The 22,153-nt window shown below is 47.3% G+C and overlaps 1 pseudogene; it reads left to right on the top strand.

Annotated features, from left to right (window-relative positions):
* Positions 1 to 16,459: 16,459 nt before the first annotated feature.
* Positions 16,460 to 22,153, top strand: part of LOC103790964 (chromodomain-helicase-DNA-binding protein 4-like) — a 114,711-nt pseudogene continuing 109,017 nt past the window's right edge.

Genomic DNA, 22,153 nt, shown 5'->3' with positions numbered 1-22,153 from the left:
ATGCAATTCCAGGCAAGGCAAGCCTAGGGAAGTCATTTCCCAGCAAGAAAATGCCAGGCAAGGCAATTTCACGCAAGACAATTCCAAGCAAGGCAATTTCATGCAAGACAATTCCAAGCAAGGCAATTCAAGGCAAGGCAATTCCAGGCAAAACAGTTCCAGGCAAGGCTAGTTCAGTCAAGGCAATTATAGGGAAATTCAGGCAATTCTATTGAAGACAATTGCAGGCAAGGCAATGCCAGAAAAGGCAAGGCAAAGCAAAACAATACCAGTGAAAACATTTCCAGGCAAGACAAGGAAAAGAAAAGCAATTCCAGGCAACGCAATTTCAGGCAAGGCAATTTCAGGCAAGGCAAGGCAAAACAAAACAATTTCTGGCCACGCAATTCCAGGTAATGCAATTCCAGGCAAGGGAAGCCTAGGCAAGGCAATTCCAGTCAAGGCAAATCCACGCAAAGCAATTCAAGGAAAGGCAATTCCAGGCAAGGGAAGCCTAGGCAATGCAATTCCAGGCAATTCCAGGCAAGGCAATTTCAGGCAAAAGAAGGCTAGGCAAGGCAATTCCAGTCAAGGTAATTCAAGGCAAGGGAATTAAAGGCAAGGCAATTTCAGGCAAGGGAATTCCAGGCAAAAGAATTCCAGAGAATTCCAGGCCAGGCAATTCCAAACAAGGCAATTCCAGAAAATTCCAGGCAAGTCAATTAGGCAAGGCAATTCCATGCACCCAGGCAAGAAAATTCCAGGCAATTCCATACAATTCCAGGTAAAATAATACCAGACAGAAAAATTCCGAGAAACACCAGGAAAGGCAATTCAAAACAAGGAAATTCCAGGTAATTTCAGCAAAGGCAATTCCAGGCAAGGCAACTCCAGGCAATTCCAGGCAAGGCAATTCCAGACTAGGCAATTCAAGGCAAGGCAATTGCAGGCAATTCCAGGGAAGGCAACTTTATGCAAGGCAATTTCAGGCAATTCCAGGCAGTAAAATTCCTCTCAATGCAATTCCAGGCTATTAGAGACAAGGCAATTCCGGGAAATTCACGGCCAGGAAATTCCAGGAAAGGTAACTCCAGGCAATTCCAGGCATGGCAATTCCACGGAATTGCAGGCAAGGCAATATTTGGCATCACAATTCCAGGCAATTCCAGACAAGGCAATTCCAGGCAAGAAAATTCCAGACAATTTCAGTAAAGTCAATTTCTGGCAAGGCAGTTCCAAGCAAGGCAACTCTGGGCAAGGTAATTCCAAAAAATTCTAGGCAAGGGAATACCAGGCAATACCAGGCAAGGAAAGGCAAGGGAAAGCAATTCCAGGCAACACAATTCCTGGCAAGGCAATTCCAGGCAAGGCAAGGCAAGGCAAGGCAATTTCAGTCAAGGCAAATCCAGGCAAAGCAATTCAAGGCAAGGCAATTACAGGCAAAGCAATTCAAGGCAAGGCAATTCCAGGCAATTCCAGGCAAGGCAATTCCAGGCAATTTCAGGCAAGGCAATTTCAGGCAATTTCTCTAATGGCAATTCCAGGCAATTCCAGGCAAGGCATTTATTTTAGGCAAAAAAACTTTTCCAGGCTAGGCAACGCAAGTTAAGGAAAGGCAATTCCAGGAAAATCAAGGCCAAAAATACAATTCGACGCAAAGCAATTTCAGATAACTCAAGGCAAAGCAGTACCATGCAATTCCAGGAAAGTCAATTCCAACTAAAACAATTCCAGGCAAGGCAAGTCCAGGCTAGGCAACTCAAGGGAAGGCAATTACAGTCAAGGCAATTCCAGGCAATTCCATGCAATTACAGGCCAGGCTATTCCAGGCAAGACAATTTCAGGCAAAATATGGCAAGGAAAGGCAATTTTAGGTAAGTCAATTCCAGGCCAGGCAATTTCATGCAAGACAAGGCAAAGCAAGGTAATTCCAGGCCAGGCAATTCCAGGCAGTGCAATTTCAGGAAAGGCAAGGCTAGGGAAGGCAATTCCAGTCAAAACAAATCCAAGCAAGGGAATTCCAGGCAAGGGAACTCCAGGCAAGGCAATTTAAGACAAGGCAATTCCAGGCAAGGCAATTCTAGGAAATTCCTGCCAAGGCAATTCCAGACCAGGCAATTCCAGGCACCAAGGCAAAAAAATTCCAGGGAATTAAAGGCAAGGCAATTCCAAACAATTTCAGGCAAAACAATACCAGGCAGGGAAATTTTAGGCAATTCCATGGAAAGCAACTCCAGGCAAGCAAATTTTAGTCAATTACAGCAAAGGAAACTCCAGGCAAGGCAATTTGAGGTGATTCCATCAAGGCAATTCCAGGCAAGGGAATTCCAGGCAATTCCAGGCAAAGCAATTGCAGGCAATTCAATTCCAGGCAAAGCAAGGCATAGAAAGGCAATTCTAGTCTAGTCTAGGCTAGGCTAGGCTAGGCAAGGCAAGGCAATCCCAGGCAAGGCAAGGCAATTCCAGGTAAGTCAAAGCAACAAAAACCAGGCAAGGCAATTCCAGGCAAGGCAATTTCAGGCAAGGCAAGGCAAGGCAGGGCAATTTCATGCGAGGCCATTCGAGGCAATTTGAGGCAATGCAGGGCAAGGCAAGGCAGGAGAATTTCAGGCAAGACAATTCCAGGCAAGGCAAGGCAAGGCAAGGTAGGGCAATTCCAGGCAATGCAATTCCCGGCAATGCTGCCCAATTCAAGGCAAAGCAAGGCAATTCCAGGCAACACAATTTCAGGCAAGGCAAGGAAGGGCAATTCCAAGCAAGGCAAGGCAAGGCCCTTCCAGGCAAGGCAAGGCAGGAAATTCGAGGCAAGAAAAGATAAGGCAAGGCAGAATAACTCCAGGAAAAGAAATTTGAGGAAAGTCAATGCAAAACGGTTCCAGGCAAGGCAAGAATAGGCAAGGCAAAACAAGGCAAGGCAAGACAGGGAAATTCCAGCCAAGGCAATTGCAGGCAAGGTAAGAAAATTCCAGGAAGGCAATTTCAGTCAAGTCAAGGCTAGGAAATTTCAGGCAAGGCAAGGCAAGGCAAGGCAATTCCAGGCAATGCAATTCCAGGTAATGTAACACAAGGCAAGGTAGGGCAATTTCAGGAAAGGGGATTCAAGGCAAGGCCAGGCAAGGCAATGCATGGCAATCCCAGAAACAACAACTCCAGGCAATGCAGCGCAATGCAAGGCAATTCCACGCAAGGCAAGACAAAGAAACACAAGGAAATTTCAGGCAAGGCACTTCCAGTGAAGGCAAGACAAGGCAAGGCAAAAAATTCCAGGCAATGCAAGGCAAGGCAAGGCACGGAAAAGGAAAGCAAGGGAAGGCAATTTCAGGGAAGGCAATTCCAGGCAAGGCAAGTGAACACAAGGCAAGGCCACGCAATACCAGTCAAGGCAAGGCAAGGCAAGGCAAAACAAAGCAAGGCAATTTCGGACAAGGCAATTCTGGGCAAGGCAAGCCAAGGAAATTTCAGGCAAGTCAAATCCAGACAAGGCAAGGCAAAGCAATGCAATCCCAGGCAAGGCAATCCCAGGCAAGGCAAGGTAATTCCATGTAAGGCAAGGCAAGGAAAAACTAGGCAAGGCAATTCCAGGCAAAGCAATTCCAGGCAAGGCAGGGCAAGGCAAGGCAAGACAGTGCAATTTCAGGCAAGGCAATTCGAGGTAATTTGAGGCAATGCAAGGCAACGCAAGGCAGGAGAATTCCAGGCAAGACAATTCCAGACAAAGCAAGACAAGGCAAGGTAGGGCAATTGCAGGCAATGCAATTCCACGCAATGCTGCCCAAGGCAAGGCAAGGCAAGGAAATTTCAGGCAAGGCAAGGCAAGGAAAGGCAAGGCAGGGCAATTCCAGGCAAGGCAAGGCAGGGAAATTCGAGGCAATAAAAGGTAAGGAAAGGCAGAATAACTCCAGGATAAGAATTTCGAGGAAAGGCAATGCAAGACAGTTCCAGGCAAGGCAAGAATATGCAAGGCAAGGCAAGGTAAGGCAAGACAGGGCAATTCCATCCAAGGCAATCGCAGGCAAGGTAAGGAAATTCCAGGAAGGCAATTCTAGGCAAGTCAAGGCAAGGAAATTTCAGGCAAGGCAATTCCAGGCAATGCAATTCCATGTAATGTAAGACAAGGCAATATCAGGAAAGGCGATTCAAGGCAAGGCCAGGCAAGGCAATGCAGGGCAATCCCAGAAACGACAACTCCAGGCAATGCAGCACAATGCAAGGCAATTCCAGGGAAGGCAATTCCACCCAAGGCAAGAGAAAGAAACACAAGGAAATTTCAGTCAAGGCACTTCCAGTCATGGCAAGACAAGGCAAGACAAAACAATTTCAGACAATGCAAGACAAGGCAAGGAAAGGAAAGGGAAGGCAAGGGAAGGCAATTCCAGGCAAGGAAATTCCAGGCAAGGCAATTCCAGATAAGGCAAGGCAAGGCAAATAAAAACCAGGCAAGAAAATTCCAGGCAAGGCTATTCCAGGCAAGGCAATTCCAGGCAAGACAAAAAAAGGCTTGGCAAGTCAATTCCAGGCAAGGCAAATCCAGGCAAGGTAATTCCAGGCAAGGTAAGGCAATGGAAGACAGGGCAATTCCAGGCAAGACCGAACTATTTCAGGCAAGGCAAGGCAAGGCAAGGCAAGGCAAGGCAGGGCAGGGCAGGGCAGGGCAGGGCAGGGCAGGGCAGGGCAGGGCAGGGCAGGGCAGGGCAGGGCAGGGCAGGGCAGGGCAAGGCAATTTCAGCCAAGGCAAGTGAACACAAGGCAAGGCCATGCAATTCCAGGCAAGGCAAGTGAACACAAGGCAAGGCCATGCAATTCCAGGCAAGGCAAGAAAAGGCAAGGCAATTCCAGACAAATCAAGGCAAGTTAAGAAAGGCTATTCCAGGTAAGGCAATTCCAGAAAAGGCAAGGCAATTCCAGGCAAGACAATTCCAGGCTAAGCAAGGCAATTCCAGGCAAGGGAATTTTAGCCGAGCAAGGCAGTTCAAGGCAAGGCAATTACAGGCAAGGCAATTACAGGTAAGGCAAAGCAAAGGAAGGCAGGACAATTCCAGCAAGGCAATTTGAGGCAATGCAAGGCAAGGTAAGGCAGGGCAATTTCAGGCAAGGCAATTCCAGGCAAGGCAAAGCAAGGCAAGACAGGGCAATTTCAGGTAAGGTAAAGCAATGCAGGGCAAGGCAATTCCAGGCAAGGCAATACCAGGCAAGGCAAGGCAAGGAAAGGCAAGGCAAAACTATTCTATGCAAGGCAATTCCAGGCATCGCAATGCAAAGTAAGGCAAGGCAATTCCAGGCAAGGCAGGGCAGGGCAAGTCAAGGCAAGGAAAGGCAAGACACTTCCAGCAAGGCGAGGCAGGGCAATTCTAGGCAAGAATAGGTAAGGCAAGGCAGGCAAAGAAATTCGAGGCAAGGCAATGCAAGGCAGTTCTAGGCAAGGCAAGAATAGGCAAGGCAATGCAAGGCAGTTCTAGGCAAGGCAAGAATAGGCAAGGCAAAACAAGGTTAGGCAATGCAAGGCAACTCCAGGCAAAAAAAATTCAAGGCAAGGCAAGGCAAGGCAGTTCCTGGCAAGGCAAGAATAGGCAAGGCAAGGCAACACAGGACAATTCTTGGCAAGACAATTGCAGGCACGGTAAGGCAATTCCTGCAAGGCAATTCCAGGCAAATCAAGTCAAGGAAATTTCAGGCAAGGCAAGGCAATTTCAGGCAATGCCATTCCAAGTAATGTAAGACAAGACAAGGTAGGGCAATTTCAGGCAAGGTGATTCGAGGCAAGGCAAGGCAAGGCAAGGCAATGCAGGGCAATCCCAGGGAAGGCAATTCCAGTCAAGGCAGGGCAATGCAAGACAATTACATGCAAGGCAAGGCAAAGCAACACAAGGAAATTCTAGGCAAGGCACTTCCAGTCAGGACAAGACAAGGCAAGGCAAAATAATTCCAGGCAATGCAAGGCAAGGCAAGGCAAGGCAAGGGAAGGGAAGTCAAGGCAAGGCAATTCCAGGCCAGGCAATTCCAGGCCAGACAAGTGAACACAAGGCAAGGCCACGCAATTCCAGGCAAGGCTATACCAGGCAAGCAAGGCAAGGCAAAACAAAGCAAGGCAATTCTGGGCAAGGCAATTCCAGGCAAGGCATGGCAAGGAAAAACAAGGCAATTTCAGGAAATACAAGGCAAAGCAAGACAAGGTAATTCCAGGCAAGGAATTCCAGGCAAAGCAAGGATAGGCAAGGCAAAGAAAGGCAAGGAAAGGCAACTCCAGACAAGGCAATTCCAGGCAAGGCACGGTACGTCTAGGCAAGGCAATTCAAGGCAAGGCAATTCCAGGCCAGGCAAGTGAACACAAGGCAAGGCCACGCAATTCCAGGCAAGGCTATACCAGGCAAGCAAGGCAAGGCAAAACAAAGCAAGGCAATTCTGGGCAAGGCAATTCCAGGCAAGGCAAGGCAAGGAAAAACAAGGCAATTTCAGAAAACGCAAGGCAAGGCAAGACAAGGTAATTCCAGGCAAGGAATTCCAGGCAAAGCAAGGATAGGCAAGGCAAAGAAAGGCAAGGAAAGGCAACTCCAGACAAGGCAATTCCAGGCAAGGTACAGCAAGTCTAGGCAAAGCTATTCAAGGCAAGGCAAGGCACGGCAATGCTAAGCAAGGCAATTCCAGGCAATTCCAGGCAAGGCAATTCCAGGCAAGGCAAGGCAAGTCAAGACAATCCCAGGCAAGGCAATTCCAGGCAAGGCAAGGCAAGGCAATTCCAGGCAAGGCAAGGCAATTCCAGGCAAGGCAAGGCAATTCCAGGAAAGGCAAGGCAAAAGGCAAGGCAAAAGGCAAGGCAAAAGGCAAGGCAAGGCAATTCCAGACAAGGCAAGGCAAAAGGCAACAAGGCAAGGCAATTCCAGGCAAGGCAAGGCAAGGCAAAAGGAAAGGCAAAAGGCATGACAAGGCAATTCCAGGCAAGGCAAGGCAAAAGGCAAGGCAAAAGGCAAGGCAAGGCAATTCCAGGCAAGGCAAGGCAAAAGGAAAGGCAAGGCAATTCCAGGCAAGGCAAGGCAAAAGGCAAAGCAAAAGGCAAGGCAAGGCAATTCCAGGCAAGGCAAGGCAAAAGGAAAGGCAAGGCAATTCCTTCCCTTGCTTGGAATTGCCTTGCCTGGGATTGACTTGCCTTGTCTTGTCTTGCCTTGTCTTGCCTTGCCTGGGATTGCCTTGCCTTGCCTGAGATTGTCTTGCTTTGCCTTGCCTTTCTTGAGATTGCCTTGCCTTGCCTTGCCTGACATTGAGTTGCCTGGAATTGCCCTGTCTTTCATTGCCTTGCCTTGCCCGGAATTTGCTTGCCTGAAATTGCCTTGCCTTGCCTAGCCTTTCCTTCTTTTGCCTGGATTTGCCTTGCCTGGAATTGACTTGCCTTGCCTGAAATTGCCTTGTCTGGAATAGCCTTGCCTTGCCTTGCCTTGCCTGGAATTGCCTTGTCTTGCTTTTTCTTGCCTTCCCTTGCCTGAAATTTTGTCGCCTGTAATTGTCTTGACGTGCCTTGCCTTTCCTTGTTTTACCTGGAATTGCCTTTCTCTGGAATTGCCTTGCCTTGTTTTGTCTTGTCTTGTCTTGCCTTGCCTTAGCTGGAATTGTCTTGCTTAGCATTACCTTGCCTTGCCTTGAATTGCCTTGCCTGGAATCGCCTTGCCTAGCCTTGCCATAGCTTGCCTGGAATTGCCTGTTCTGGAGTTGCCTTGCCTTGCCTTGCTTTATAGCCATGAATTGTTACCCATGGTGCATTGCCTTTCCTTAACATAATGCCCATGGTGCCTTGTCTTGCCTTGCTTTAACGTGGTGCCTATGGTGACTTGCCTTACCATGGTGTCTATGGTTTTCTGAGGTGCCTTGCCTTACCATGGTTTCAATGGTCCCTTGTCATGCCTTGCCTTGCCTAACCATGTTGTCCATGCACCTTTTTTTTAAGATGGGGTTTCACCATGTTGGTTAGGCTGGTCTTGAACTCCCGACCTCAGGTGATCTGCCCACCTTGGCTTCTAAAGTGCTTGGGTTATAAGCATGACACACCACGCCTGGTCCCATGGTGCCTTTCGTTGCCTTGCCTTGCCTTACCATAATGCTTAAGGTGCCTTGCCTTCCCTTGCCTTGCCATACCTTACATTACCATGTGCCGATGGTCCTTACCTTGCCTTGCCTTGCCATACCATGGTGCCCATGAAGCCTAGGCACTATGGGAACCTTGGATAGGCAAGAAAAGCAGTATGGGCACCATCTTAAAGAAAGGAAATGCAAGTAACCATGAACATATGCTTAGGGGAGGCAAGGCAAGACATCATTGGTACCATGGTAAGGAAAGTCACAAAGAAAAAAGGCACCATGGGCACCATGGCAAGGCAAGAAAAAGCATGGCAATGCATCATCAGAACTATGGTACAGCCAGGCAAGACAAGGCAAGGCACCATGGGAAACATGGAAAGGCAAAGCAAGGCAAGGGAAGGCCCAGTGGGCACCATTGTAGGGCAAGGCAAGGCAATGCACCATGGGCACCATGTTAAGGCAAGTCATGGCAAGGACAGACAACATGGGCACCATAGCAAGGCAAAGCGACAAAAGGCATATTGAGAACCATGGTAAGGCAAAGGAAGGCAAGGCAAGCATGGCATGATGGGCAAGGTGTTAATGCAAGTTAAGGCAAGGCACCATGAGGACCATAGTTAGGCAAGACCAAGCAAGGCAGGGCACCATCAGCACCATGGTAAGGAAAGGCAAGACACCCTAGGCACAATAGAAAGGGAAGGAATTATGGGCACCATTGTATGGCAAATAAAGGGAAGTTAAGACACCCTGAGCACCAAGCTACTGCAAGGTAAGGCAAGTCAAGGCACCATGGGCATCATGGTAAGGCAAGAAAAAGCAAGGCAAGGCACCATGAACAGAAAGGTAAGGCAAGGCAAGGTAAGGCAAAACACCATGGGCACAATTGTAAGGCAAGGCAAGGAAAGGCAAGGCACCATGAGCACCATGGTAAGGCCAGGCAAGGCACAGTGGACACCATGGTAAGGTAAGGCATGACAAGGCAAGGCAACATGGAAACATGGTAAGACAATGGAAGGCAATGCAAGGAACCATGGGCACCATGGCAATGCAAGGCAAGGCATGTCAAGACATGACACCATGAGCACATTGGTAAGGCAACACAATGCAGGGCATCATGGGCACCATGGTAACGTATGGCAACACAAGCTAAGGCAACATTGGCACCATGGTAAAACATGGCAATTATAGGAACCATAAGTACAATTGTAAGGCAAGGCAAGGCATTATGGTAAGCCAATAAAGGCAAATCAAGGCCTCATGGACACCACTTTAATTCAAGGCAAGTAAAGACAAGTCACCTGGTACACCATGGTTAGGCAAGACAAGGAAAGGCAAGGGACCTGAGGCCCCATGGAAAGGCAAGGGACCTGAGACCCCATGGAAAGGCAAGGTAAGCAAGGTACTATGGACACTATGCTAAACAAGGCAAGACAATGCAAAGTAAGGCAATGCACCATGGACACTATAGTAAGGCAAGGCAATAGAAGTCAAGGCAAGGCATCATGGGCAACACGGTAAGGCAAGGCAAGGCAATACAAGGCAACAGGGCACCCTAGTAAGGCAAGGAAAGACAAGGCAAAAGAATGTATCATGGGTCACATGGTAAGGCAATGCAAAGCAAGGCAAGCCAAGGCAACATGACACTTTGATAATGCAAGGCAAGGCAAGTTAAGCCACAGTAGACAAGACAGTAAGGCTGGCTAGGCAAGGCAATGCACCAGGGGCACCATGGTAAGACAAAGCAAGAAACAATGAGCCTCATGCTAAGGCAAGGCACAATGGGCACTATGGTAGGGCAAGGCATAGCAAGGAAAGGCAACATGGACAACACGGTAAGGCAAGGGAAGGCAATGCAAGGTACCACTGACACCATGGCAAGGCAATTCAAGGCACAATGAGCACGATGGTAAGGCAAATCAAGGCAAGAGAAGGCAAGGAAATTCAAGGTACTTTGGGCACCATGGTAAGGGAAGAAAGGCAAGGCATCAAGGGCATCATGGTAAGGCAAGGCAAAGCATTATGGGCACCATGGTAAAGCAAGACAAGGTAAGGCAAGGCACCATGGGCACCATGGTAAGGCATGCAAAATAAGGATTCAAGGGCATTTTGTTATTGCAAGGCATGACAAGGCAATGTACTATGTGTGGTATGAGCACCATGGAAAGGCAAGGCAAGTCACTAGGGGTACCATGATAAGGCAAGGCAAGAAACCATTACACCATGGTAGGGCAAGGCAAGGTAAAGCCATGCAAAGCACCATGGGCACCATGTTAACTGAAGGAAAGACACAGCACCATGGGCACTATGGTAAGGCAAGTTAAGGCAAGGTAAGGCACAATGGGTACAATGGTAAGGCAAGGGAAGAAAATGAAAGGAAAGGCAAGACACGTCAAGGTACCATGGGTACCATGATTAGGCAAGGTAAGGCAAGGCAAAACACATTAGACACCATGGTAAAGCTGGGAAAGAGAAGGTAAGGCATCATGGGGACCATGGAAAGACAAGGGAAGGCAAGGCATGGCACCATGGGCACCATGGTAAGATCTGGCAAGGCAAGGCACCATGGGCACAATGGTAAGATAAGACAAGGCAACAGGTGCATCATGGTAAGGCAAGGGAAGGCAAAGCAAAGCACCATTGGCACAATGGTAAGACATGGCAAGGAAAGGCAAGGCACCATGAGCAGCATGACAAAGCATGACAAAGCAAGGCAAGGCACAATTGGCACTATGACAAGCAAGGCAAGGCACCAAAGGCACCATGGGCACCATGGCATGGCAAGGCAAGGCAACACAAGGAATGGTAGACATCATCAGCACCATGGTACGTCAAGGCAATGAAAGGCAAAACATCATAAGTACCATGGTAAGTCAAAGCAAGGCAAGCCAATAAAATTCAAAATGGGAACTGTGGTTAGGCAATGCAAGGCAAGGAAAGGAACCATGGGTACCATGGTAAGACAATGTAAGGCAATGCAAGTCACATTGGGCACTGTGGTAAGGCAAGGCAAAGCAGTATGGGCACCATGTTAAAGCAAGGGAATGGAAGACAAGGCAAGTTCCCATGTGCATATGGTAAGGCACAGCAAGGCAAGTTATCATGGGTACCATGGTAAAGTAAATCAATGATGAAAAAGGCACCATGGGGACCATGATATGGCAAGACATGGCACAGTAAGACAAAGCACCATGGGCAGCATGATATAGTAAAGCAAGGAAAGGCAAGTCCTAATGAGCACCATGGTTGGGCAAGGCAAGGCAAGGCAATGCAATGCACCATGGTCAACACGTTAAGGCAAGGCATGGCAAGGCCAGCCAACATGGGAACCATGGTAAAGCAAAGCCATGTAAGGCATCAGGGCACCATGGTATGGCAAAGCTAGGCAGGGCAAGACAAATATGGCACCATGAGCTTACATGTTAAGGCAAGGCAAGGCACCATGGGCAACATAGTTAAGCAAGACAAAGCAAGGCACCATGGGCACCAGGGTAAGTCAACCAAGGCAAGGCATGGCACCATGGACACCACGGTAAGTCAAGGAAGGGCAAGTCAAGGGACAAAGGGCACCATGGTTATGAGAAGCAAGGCAAGGAAAGAACAGCAATGCACCATGGACACAATGGTAAGGCAAGTCTTGGCAAAGCAACTCTCCATGGACATTATGGTAAGGCAAGGCAAGGCAGTGTGGACATCATGGTAAGGCAAAGTAAGGCAAAGAACCATGGGTAGAATGCTAAGGCAGGCCAAGGCAGGGCAGCATGGGCATCATGGTAAAGCCAGGCAAAGCAAAAAATGCAAGGCAACATGACACCATAGTAAGGCAAGATTCGGCAAGGCAAGGCATCATGGGCACCATGGTAAGCCTAGGCAAGGCTAGGCAAGTCAAAGGAAGGCAAGGCATCATGGGCACCATGATAAGGCAAGACAAGGCAAAGCCATGTACATTGGCATCATGGTATGGCAAGTCAAAGCTAGGCATCATTGACATCATGGTAAGGCAAGGCTATGTAAGGCAAGGCACCATGGGCACCATGGTAATGCAACGCAATTAAAGGCAAGGCACCTGGATCACCATGGTAAGGTAAAAGGCAAGGCAAGGCACAATGAGCACCATCATAAGGCAAGGGAAGGTAAAATGGGCAGCATGGTAAGGCAAGGCAAAGCAAGACAAGGCAACATGGGCCAAATGGTAAGACAGTGGAAAGAAAGTCAAGGTAGCATGGGCACCATGGCAAGGCAAGGCAAGTCAAGGCACCATGGGCACCATGGAAATACAAGACAAGTTAAGGGAAGGAAAGGCAAGGCACCATGGTAACCAAGGTAAGGCAAGGCAAGGCAAAGTAGGGCACCATGGGCTGCATGGTAAGCACATAAAAGCAAGGCAAGCCACCATGGACACCATGGTAAGACAAGGAAAGCTGAGGCAAGGAAAAACAAGGCAAGGCATCATGGGTATGATAGTCTGGCAGGAAAAGCAAAACATGGCACTATGGGCACCATGGTAAGTCAAGGGAAGGCAAAGCAAGGTACCATGGGCACTATGATAAGGCAAAAAAGCAAAGGCACCATGAAAACAATGCTAAGGCAAGGCACAGCACCATGGGCAACAAGGTATGACGAGGAAAGGTAAAGCAAGGCACCATGGGCACAGTGGTAAGGCAAGGCTAGGCATCATGGGCACAGTGTAAGGCTGGGCTTGTAAAGGCAAGGCAAGACAATGAAAGTCACCATGGGCAGCGTGGACACCATGGTAAGGCAAGGCAAGCAGAACAAGGCAAGACAAGCAAGGCTAGGCACCATGTGCACCATGATAAGAAAAGACAATGCAAGGCAAGTCACCATGGGCCCCATGGAAATTCAAGACAAGGCAAGGCACCATGGGCACCATGGTAAGGCAAAGAATGTCAAGCTAAAGGAAGTCATCATGGGCAACATGTTAAGGTAAGGAATAAGAAGGCAAGGCACTATGGGCACCATGGGAATGCAAGGCAAGGCAAGAAAAGGCATCATGAGCACCGGGGTAAGGCAAGGAAAGGTAAGCTACAATAGCCACCAATGCAAGAACAGGCAATACAAGGCACCATGGGCACCATAGTAAGGCAAGGCAAGGCACCATTGGCACAACAGTAAAGGAAGACAAGGCACTCTAAGCCAATATGGGCACCATAGTAAAACAAGACAACATGAGTACAATGGTAATACAAGGCAAGGCACCATAGGCACCATGGTAAACTAAGACAAGGAAAGCAAGGCACCTGAAACACAATAGTAAGGAAGAAGCCTAGACACTATGGACACCATAGCAATGCAAGGCAAGTTAAGGCAATTCACCATGGGCACCATGGAAAGGCAAGAATAGTTAAGGTATTGCAAGGCACCATGGGCACCATGGTAAGGCAGGTAAGGCAATGCAAGGCATTAGGGCACAATAGGAGTGCAAGGCAAGGCAAGGCAAGGCAACATGTGCACCATTGTAAGGCAAGGCAATGCAAGACAAGGGTACGCACCATGAGTCCCATGGTAAGGCAATGCAAGGTAAAGCAAATCATGGCACCATGGGCATTATGGTAAGTCAAAACAAGGCACGGCAAGGAACCATGGGCAGCATGGTACATCAAGGCATGGCAAGGAAAGGGAAGGTAACATGGGCACCATGGTAAGGCAAGGCAAAGTGAGGGAAGGCAATGCAGAATGAGCACCACGGTAAGGCAAGGAAACGTGAGGGAAGCATCTTGGGCACCACGGTAAGGCAAGGCAAGGCAAGGCACCATGAATACTATGGTTGGACAATGTAAGGTAAGTGAAGGCACCATGGTCACCATGGTTATGCAAGAAAAGGCAAGACAAGACACCTTGGGAACCAATATAAAGCAAGGTTAGGCAAGGCACCAATGGCACCATGGTAAGGCAACATAAGGGAAGGTAAGTCACCATGAGCACCATTGTTTGGCATGGGAATGTAAGGCAATGTAAGGCACCATGGGCACCATGATATACGGCATGGCAAGTCACCATTGGAACCATAGTTTGCCATAGAAATGTAAGACAACACAAGGCACCAAGGGCAATATGATAAGGCACAGCAAGTGAAGGCAAGACAAGAAACCATGGGTAACATGGTAAGGCAAGGCATAGCACCAAAGGCAACAAGGTAATTCAAGGCAAGGCAAGGTACTATAAGCACTATGGTAAGGCAAGGCAATGCAAGATAAGTCATCATTGGCATCATGATAAGGCAAGGCAAATCAATGCATAGCACCATTGGCAGCATAGGCACTATTGTAAAGCAAGGCAAGAGATCATGCACACCATGGTAAGCATGGCAAGACAAGGAAAACCAAGGCACCATAGGCAGTATGGTAATGTAAGGCAAGTCACCATGGGCAACATGGTAAGGCAAGGCAAGTCACCATGGGCACCATGGTAATGCAAGGCAAGGCAGCACAGGCATCATCGTAAGGTGAGACATGGCCTCCCAAGGAAAGGCAATATGGGCATCATTGTAAAGCAAGGCAATGCATAAAAAGACATTATGGCTAGCATGGTAAGGCAAGGTAAAGAAAGGCAAGACACTACTGAAACCATGGTAGGGCAATACATGACAAGGCAAGGCAAGGAAAGGCACAATGGGCACCATGGGAAGGCAAGGCATGGCAAAATAAAGCACTATGGACTCCATGCAAGACAAGCCAAGGCAAGGCAAGGACCATGGGCACCATGCTAAGGCAAGGCAAGGCACCATGAGCAGCATGGGCATTATGGTAAGGCAAGGCAAAGCAAGGTAAGGCAAAGCAATGCACCATGTGCTCCGTGATAAGGCAAGGCAAAGCAAGGTATGGCACCATGGGCACCATGGTAAGGCATGGCATGACAAGGCAACACAAGACACCATGGGAACCATGGTAAAGTAAGGCAAGGCAAGGCAAGGCAAAGCAAAACACCATTAGCACCACAGTAAGGCAAAGCAAGGCAAGCCAAGGCAATGTGCCACGGGCAGCAAGGTAAGGCAAGGCAAGGCAAGACACAATGGGCACCATTGCAACACAAGACAAGGGAAACGTATGCACTGTGGGCACCATAGTAAGGCAAGGCAAGTAAAGGCAAAGCACCATGGGCACCAAGGTAAAGCCATGGAATGCAAGGCAAGGCAAGTTACCATATGCATATGGTTAGGCAAGAAAAGCCAAAGCATCATGGGCACCATGGTAAGACAAGGGGAGGCACCATGGGCACCCATTCAAGGCAAGGCAAAGGATTGAATGAAGGGCAACCTGGTAAGGCAAGACAAGGCAAGGTAAGGCACTGTGGGCACCATGGGAAGGCAAGGCAAAGCAAGGCAAGGCAAGGCATTGCACTATGGGCATCATGGTAAGGCAATGCAAGGAAAGGCACAATGGGCACCATGGTAAAGCAAGGCAAGGCAATGCAAAAAAGGACATCATGGGCAGCATGTTAAGGGAATGCAAGGCAAGTTACCATGGGCACCATGGTAAGGCAAGGCATTTCAAGGCAACTTAACACAAGACACCACAGGCTCCAGGGTAATGCAAGGCAAGGCACTATGAATACCATGTTAAAGCAAAGCAAGGCATGGTAAAGCACCGTGGGCACCATGATACAGCAAGGCAAGGCAAGGTAAGGCAAGGCAGGATTGGCACTATGATAAGGCAAGGGAAGACAAGGCAAAATGGGAACCATGGTAAAGCAAGATAAGGCAAGGCAAGGCACTTTGTGCATCTTGGAAAGTCAAGGAAAGGTCAGGCTAGGCAAGGCAAGACACCATAAGCACCATGGTAAGTCAAGGCAATGCAAGGCAAGACACCGTGGGCACCATTGTAAGACAAGACATGAAAAAGAAAACACCATGGCAACCATGGTAAGGCAAGGCAAGGCAACATGGGCACAACAGTAAGGCAAGGCAAGGCAAAACAAGGCATCATGGCCATTATGGTAAGGCAAGGCAAGACAAGGCACTTTGGTCACCATGGTAAACAAGGCAAGGCATGAAACAGTAAGACAGTGCACCATGGGAACCATGGTAAGGAAAGACAAAAGAAGGCAAAGCAATGTATGATAGGCACCATGGTAAGGCAAGCCAAATCAAGGCAAGGCACCGGGGCTCCATGGTAAGGCAAGGTAATGCACCATTGGCAGCATCGCAAGGCAAGGCAAAATAAGACACCATGGGCACCATGGTAAGGCAAGTATATGGAAGGAAAAACCACATAGGTAGCATGACAAGGTGAGGCAATGAAAGGTTAGGTAAGGCAAGACACCATGAGCAGCATCGTAAGGCAAGGAAAGGCAAGGTAAGACACGATAGGCACTATGGCAAGGGAAAGCAAGGCATGGCAAGGCACGATGGGCACAGTGGTAGGCAAGACAAAGTGGACAAGGCAAGGCAAAGAAAGGTGCCATGGACACAATGGTAAGTCATGGGAAGGAAATGCAAAGCACCATTTACAGCATGGGCACCATGGTAAGGCATGGTAAAGCAAGGCAAGAAACCATGGGTACCTGATAAAGCAAGGCAAGGGAAGAAAAGGCATCATCGGCACCAAGGGCACCATGGTAAGGTAAGTCAAAGCAAGGGAAGGCAAGGAACCATGGGCAGCATAAAAGACAAGACAATGTATGGCACCATGATCACCATGGTAAGACAAGGCAAGGCACAATGGGCACAATGGTAAGGCAAGGCAAGGCAAGGCAGAGAACCATGGACACCATGTTATATTATGGCAAATCATCACAAGGCAACATTGGCACCATGGTGAGAAAAGTCAAAGCAAGGCAGGGCAAGACACAGCGCTATGGCCACCATGGTAAGGCAATGCAAGACAAGACACAATGCACACAATGGTAAGGGAAGAAATGGAAAGTTACCATGGACACCATGGTAAAGAAGACAAGGCAAGGTAAGGCAAGGCAAGACACCATGGGCACTATTGTAAGCAAGGGAAAGCAGTGCAAGGCACCATGGGCAACATGGGCACCATGGTATGGCAAGGGAAGGCAAATAAAGTAAAGGCAAGGCAAAGAATTATGGTCACCATGGTAAGGCAAAGGAAGGAAAGGGAAGACACCTGGGGCACCATGTTAAGGCAAGGCAAGACAAGGTACCATGGGCACCATGGTAAGGCAAGGCAAGGTACCATGAGCATCATGGTAAGGCATGGCAAGGAAAGGCACCATGTACACCATAATAGGGCAAGGCAAGGGAAGGCAGCACAGGCACCCTGTTGAGGCAAGGTACCAAGGTACCATGGGCACCATGGTAAGGCAAGGCAAAGCACCAGTAACACCATGGAGAGGTATGGAATGGCAAGGCACCATCTTCATCATAATAGGACAAGGCAAGGAAAGGAAACATTGGCACCATGTTAAGGTAAGTCAAGGCAAGCAGTCACCATGGGCAACAGGCTAAGGCCAGACAAGGCAAAGTACTTTGGGCACCATGGTAAGACAAGGCAATTCAATGCAAGGCATCACGGGCACTATGTTAAGGCAAGGCAAGGCATAGAAAGGCACCACAGGATCCATGGCATGGTGAGGCAAGATAAGGCAAGGAACAATGGGCACCGTGGTAGGGAATGTCGAAGCAACACAAGGTACTTTGTGCACCTTTGTAAGGCAAGGCAAGGCCAGGCAAGGAAAGACAAGACACTGTGGGCACCATATTTAGCCAAGGCAAAGCAAGACAAGACACTGTGGGGACCATGGTAAGGCAAGGAAAGTACCATGGGATCTATGTTAAGGCAAGGAAAGGCAAGTCCCATGGGCTGCATGGGAATGATGGTAAGGCAAGGCAAAGCAAGGTAAGGCAAGACAACACACCATGGCCTCCATGATAAGGCTTGGCAAGGCAAGATGAGGCACCATGTGCACCATTGTATGGCAAGGCAAGGCACCATGGGCATTGTGTTAGAGCAAGGCATGGCAAGGCAAGACAAGACACCATGGGCACCATGGAAGGCAAAGCAAGGCAAGGCACCAGGGACACCATTATAATGCAATGAAAGGCAAGGCAGCACAGTCACCATGCTAAGGAAAGGAAAGGCACCATTGGCACCATGGTAAACAAAGGCAAAGCAAGGCAAGACATTTTGTGAAACATCATAAAGCAAGGCAAGGCACTATGTGTAACATCTTAAGGCATGACAAGGCAAAGAAAGGTTTTATGTCTTTGATTCACAAGAGGGTTCAGGAGTTTGAATATGTTAATGGGTGCTTGAGCATGCCTGAACTGGCTGGAGTATAGGATATGAAAAATGTCTCAGCCAGGGTAACCCTCCCCAGATTCCTACACTCTCCATTTTAGGGGACATGGAGCCCAACACTCCTGCACCTGCCCCATCTGCTGAAGATGGGATAAAAATAGAGGAAAATAGCCTCAAAGAAGAGCACATGGAGAAAAGGAGATTAAACCTGCAGCCCTTGGGACTACCACTGAGTGTACACAGACCCCTACCTCTGCCTCAGAGGATGAAAAGGTCATTGTTGAACACCCCGAGGGTGAGGAGAAAGTGGAAAAGTCAGAGATGAAGGAGAGAACAGAGGAACCTATTAAGACAGATCCCAAAGGCGTTGCTGATGTAGAGAAGGTGGAGGAGAAGTCAGCAATAGATCTGACCCCTATTGTAGTAGAAGACAAAAAAGAGAAGAAAAAAAGAAGAGAAAAAAGAGGTGATGCTTCCGAATGAAGAGACCCCAAGGATCTGAATGATGAGAAACAGAAGGAAAATATCAAACAGCATTTCATGTTCAACATTGCAGATGGTCATTTTCCTGATTTGCACTCCCTTTGGCAGAATAAAGAATGGGCAGCCACAGTTACCAAGAAGACTTATGAGATCCAGCATCAACAGCATGACTACTGGCTGCTAGCTGATATCATAAACCATGGCTAAGCCCAGTGGCAAGACATCCAGAATGACCCACTCTATGCCATCCTCAATGAGCCTTTCAAGGGTGAAATGAACCATGGCAATTTCTTAGAGATCAAGAATGAATTTCTAGCTCAGAGGTTCAAGCTCTTAGAACAGGCTCTGGTGATTGAGGAACAGCTGTGCTGGGATGCTTACTTGAACATGTCAGAAGACCCTTTTCACCCTTTCATGGCCCTGAACACCTGCTTAGCTGAGGTGGAGTGCTTGGCAGAAAATCATCAGCACCAGTCCAAGGAGTCAATGGCAGGAAACAAGCCAGAAAATGCAGTCCTCTACAAAGTTCTGAAACAGCTGGAAGAACTGCTGAGTGACATGAAAGCCAGTGTGACTTGACTCCCAGCTACCATTGCCCGAATTTGCCCAGTTGCTGTGAGCTTACAGATGTCAGAATGTAACATTCTCAGCCTCCTGGCAGATCGGGCACCCGAGCCTACCCCACAGCAGGTAGGATTTAAAATATATGCGTGCGTGTGTGTGTGTGTGTGTGTGTGTGTGTGTGTGTGTGTGTGTGTGTGTAGATATATATATAATTGCATTTTAAATTCTGGGGTACATGTAAAGAACATGCAGGATTGTTACATAGGTACGCACATGGCAAACGTGGTTTGCTGCCTCCATCTCCATTGCCTATATCTGGCATTTCTCTCCATGTTATCCCTCCCCAACTCTCTACACCCCACTATCTCTCCCCTACTCCCCCCAAAGGGGGTATGTTCTCTTCCCTGTGTTCTCATTGTTCAATACCCGCCTATGAGTGAGAACATGCGGTGTTTGATTTTCTGTTCTTGTATCAGTTTGCTGAGAATTATGGTTTCCAGGTTCATCCATGACCCTAGAAAGGACAAAAACTCATTGATTTTTATGGCTGCATAGTATTCCATAGTATATATGTGCCACATTTTCCCTGTGCAGTCTATCATTAATGGGCATTTCGGTTGGTTCCAAGTCTTTGTTATTGTAAACAGTGCTGCAATGAACATACGAGTGCATGTGTCCTTACAACAGAACGATTTATAATCCTTTGGATATATAACCAGTAATGGGATTGCTGGGTCAAAGGGAATTTCTATTTTTAGGTCCTTGAGGAATTGCCACACTGTCTTCCATAATGGTTGAACTAATTTACACTCCAACCAACAATATAAAAGTTTTTCTATTTCTCCACATCCTCTCCAGCATCTGCTGTCTCCAGATTTTTTAATGATTGCCATTCTAACTGGTGTGAGATGGTATCTCAATGTAATTTTGTTTTGCATTTCTCTAATGACCAGTGATGATGAGCATTTTTTCATGTTTGTTGGCCTCATATATGTCTTCTTTTGAAAAGTGTCTGTTCATATACTTCACCCACTTTTGAATGGGCTTATTTGATTTTTTCTTGTAAATCTGTTTTAGTTCTTTGTAGATTTTGGATATAAATCCTTTGTCAGATGGGTAGATTGCAAAAAATTTTTCTCATTCTGTTGGTTACCGGTTGATTCTAATGATTGATTCCTTTGCTGTGCAGAAGCTCTGAGTTTAATTAGATCCCATTTGTCTATTTTGGCTTTTGTTGCCAATGCTTTTGGTGTTTTGGTCATGAAGTCCTTGCCTATGCCTATGTCCTGCATGGTTTTGCCTAGGTTTTCTTCTAAGGTTTTTATGGTGTTAGGTCTTATGATTAAGTCTCTAATCCATCTGGAGGTAATTTTAATGTAAGGTCTCAAGAAGGAGTCCAGTTTCTCTTTTCTGCACATAGCTAGCCAGTTTTTCCAACACCATGTATTAAACACCGAATCATTTCCGCATTGCTTGCTTTGTCAAGTTTATCAAAGATCAGATGGCAGTAGATGTATGGCGTTGCCTCCAAGGCCTCTGTTCTGCTCCATTGGTCTGTATCTCTGTTTTGGGACAAATGTCATGTTGTTTTGATTACTGTAGCCTTGTAGTATAGTTTGAATCAGGTAGAGTAATGCGTCCAGCTTGGTTCCTCTTGCTTAGAATTGACTTGGATATGTGGGCTCTCTTTTGGTTCCATATGAAGTTTAAAGTGGTTTTCTCCAGTTCTGTGAAGAAGGTCATTGGTAGCTTGATGGAGATAGCATTGAATCTGTAAATTACTTTGGGCTGTATGGCCACTTTCATGATATTGATTCTTCCTAAACATGAGCACGGAATATTTCTCCATCTGTTTGTGTCCTCTCTTATTTCGTTGAGCAGTGATATGTAGTTCTCCTTGAAGGGGTCCTTTACATCCTTTATTAGTTGTATTCCTAGGTATTTTATTATCTTTGTAGCAATTGAGAATGACAGTTCATTCTTGAATTGGCTCTCTTTAAGTCTGTTATTGATGTATAGGAATGCTTGTGTCTTTTGCATATTGATTTTGTATCTTGAAGCTTTGCTGAATTTGCTTATCAGTTTAAGGAGATGTTCGGCTGAGATGATAGGGTCTTTTAAATATACAATCATGTCATCTGCAAATAGAGACAATTTGACTTCCTCCTTTCCTAATTGAATACGCTTTCTTTCTTTTTCTTGCCTGATTGCTCTGGCTAGAACTTCCAATACTATATTGAATAGGAGTGGTGAAAGAGGGCATCGCTGTCTAGTACCAGATTTCAAAGGGAATGCTTCCAGTTTTTGCCCATTCAGTATGATATTGGCTGTGGGTTTGTCATAAATAGCTTTTATTATTTTCAGATAAGTTTTGTCAATACCCAGTTTACTGAGAGTTTTCAGCATAAAGAGCTGTTGAATTTTGTCAAAGGCCTTCTCTGCATCTATTGAGATAATCATGTGGTCTTTGTCTTTGTTTATATTAATGTGGGGAATTACACTTATAGACTTGCATATATTGAACCAGGCTTGCATTCCTAGGATGAAGCCTACTTGATCGTGGTGGATAAGCTTTTTGAAGTGCTGCTGCAATTGGTTTGCCAGTATTTTATTGAAGATTTTTGCATCGACGTTCATCGTGGATATTGGCCTATAGTTTTCCTTTTCTGTAGAGCCTCTGCTGGGTTTTGGTATCAGGATGATGTTGGTCTCATAAAATGATTTGGGGAGATTTTTCTCTTTTTGTATTGTTTGGAATAGTTTCAAAAGAAGTGGTACCATCTCCTCTTTGTATGTCTGGTAGAATTTGGCTGTGAACACATCTGGACCTGGTAAGCTATTAATTG

Source organism: Callithrix jacchus, chromosome X, assembly GCF_049354715.1.
Source record: "Callithrix jacchus isolate 240 chromosome X, calJac240_pri, whole genome shotgun sequence".
Taxonomy (NCBI): Eukaryota; Metazoa; Chordata; class Mammalia; order Primates; family Cebidae; genus Callithrix; species Callithrix jacchus.
The sequence above is the reverse complement of the archived record's forward strand: the minus strand, read 5'-3'. Positions and strand labels throughout refer to the sequence as shown.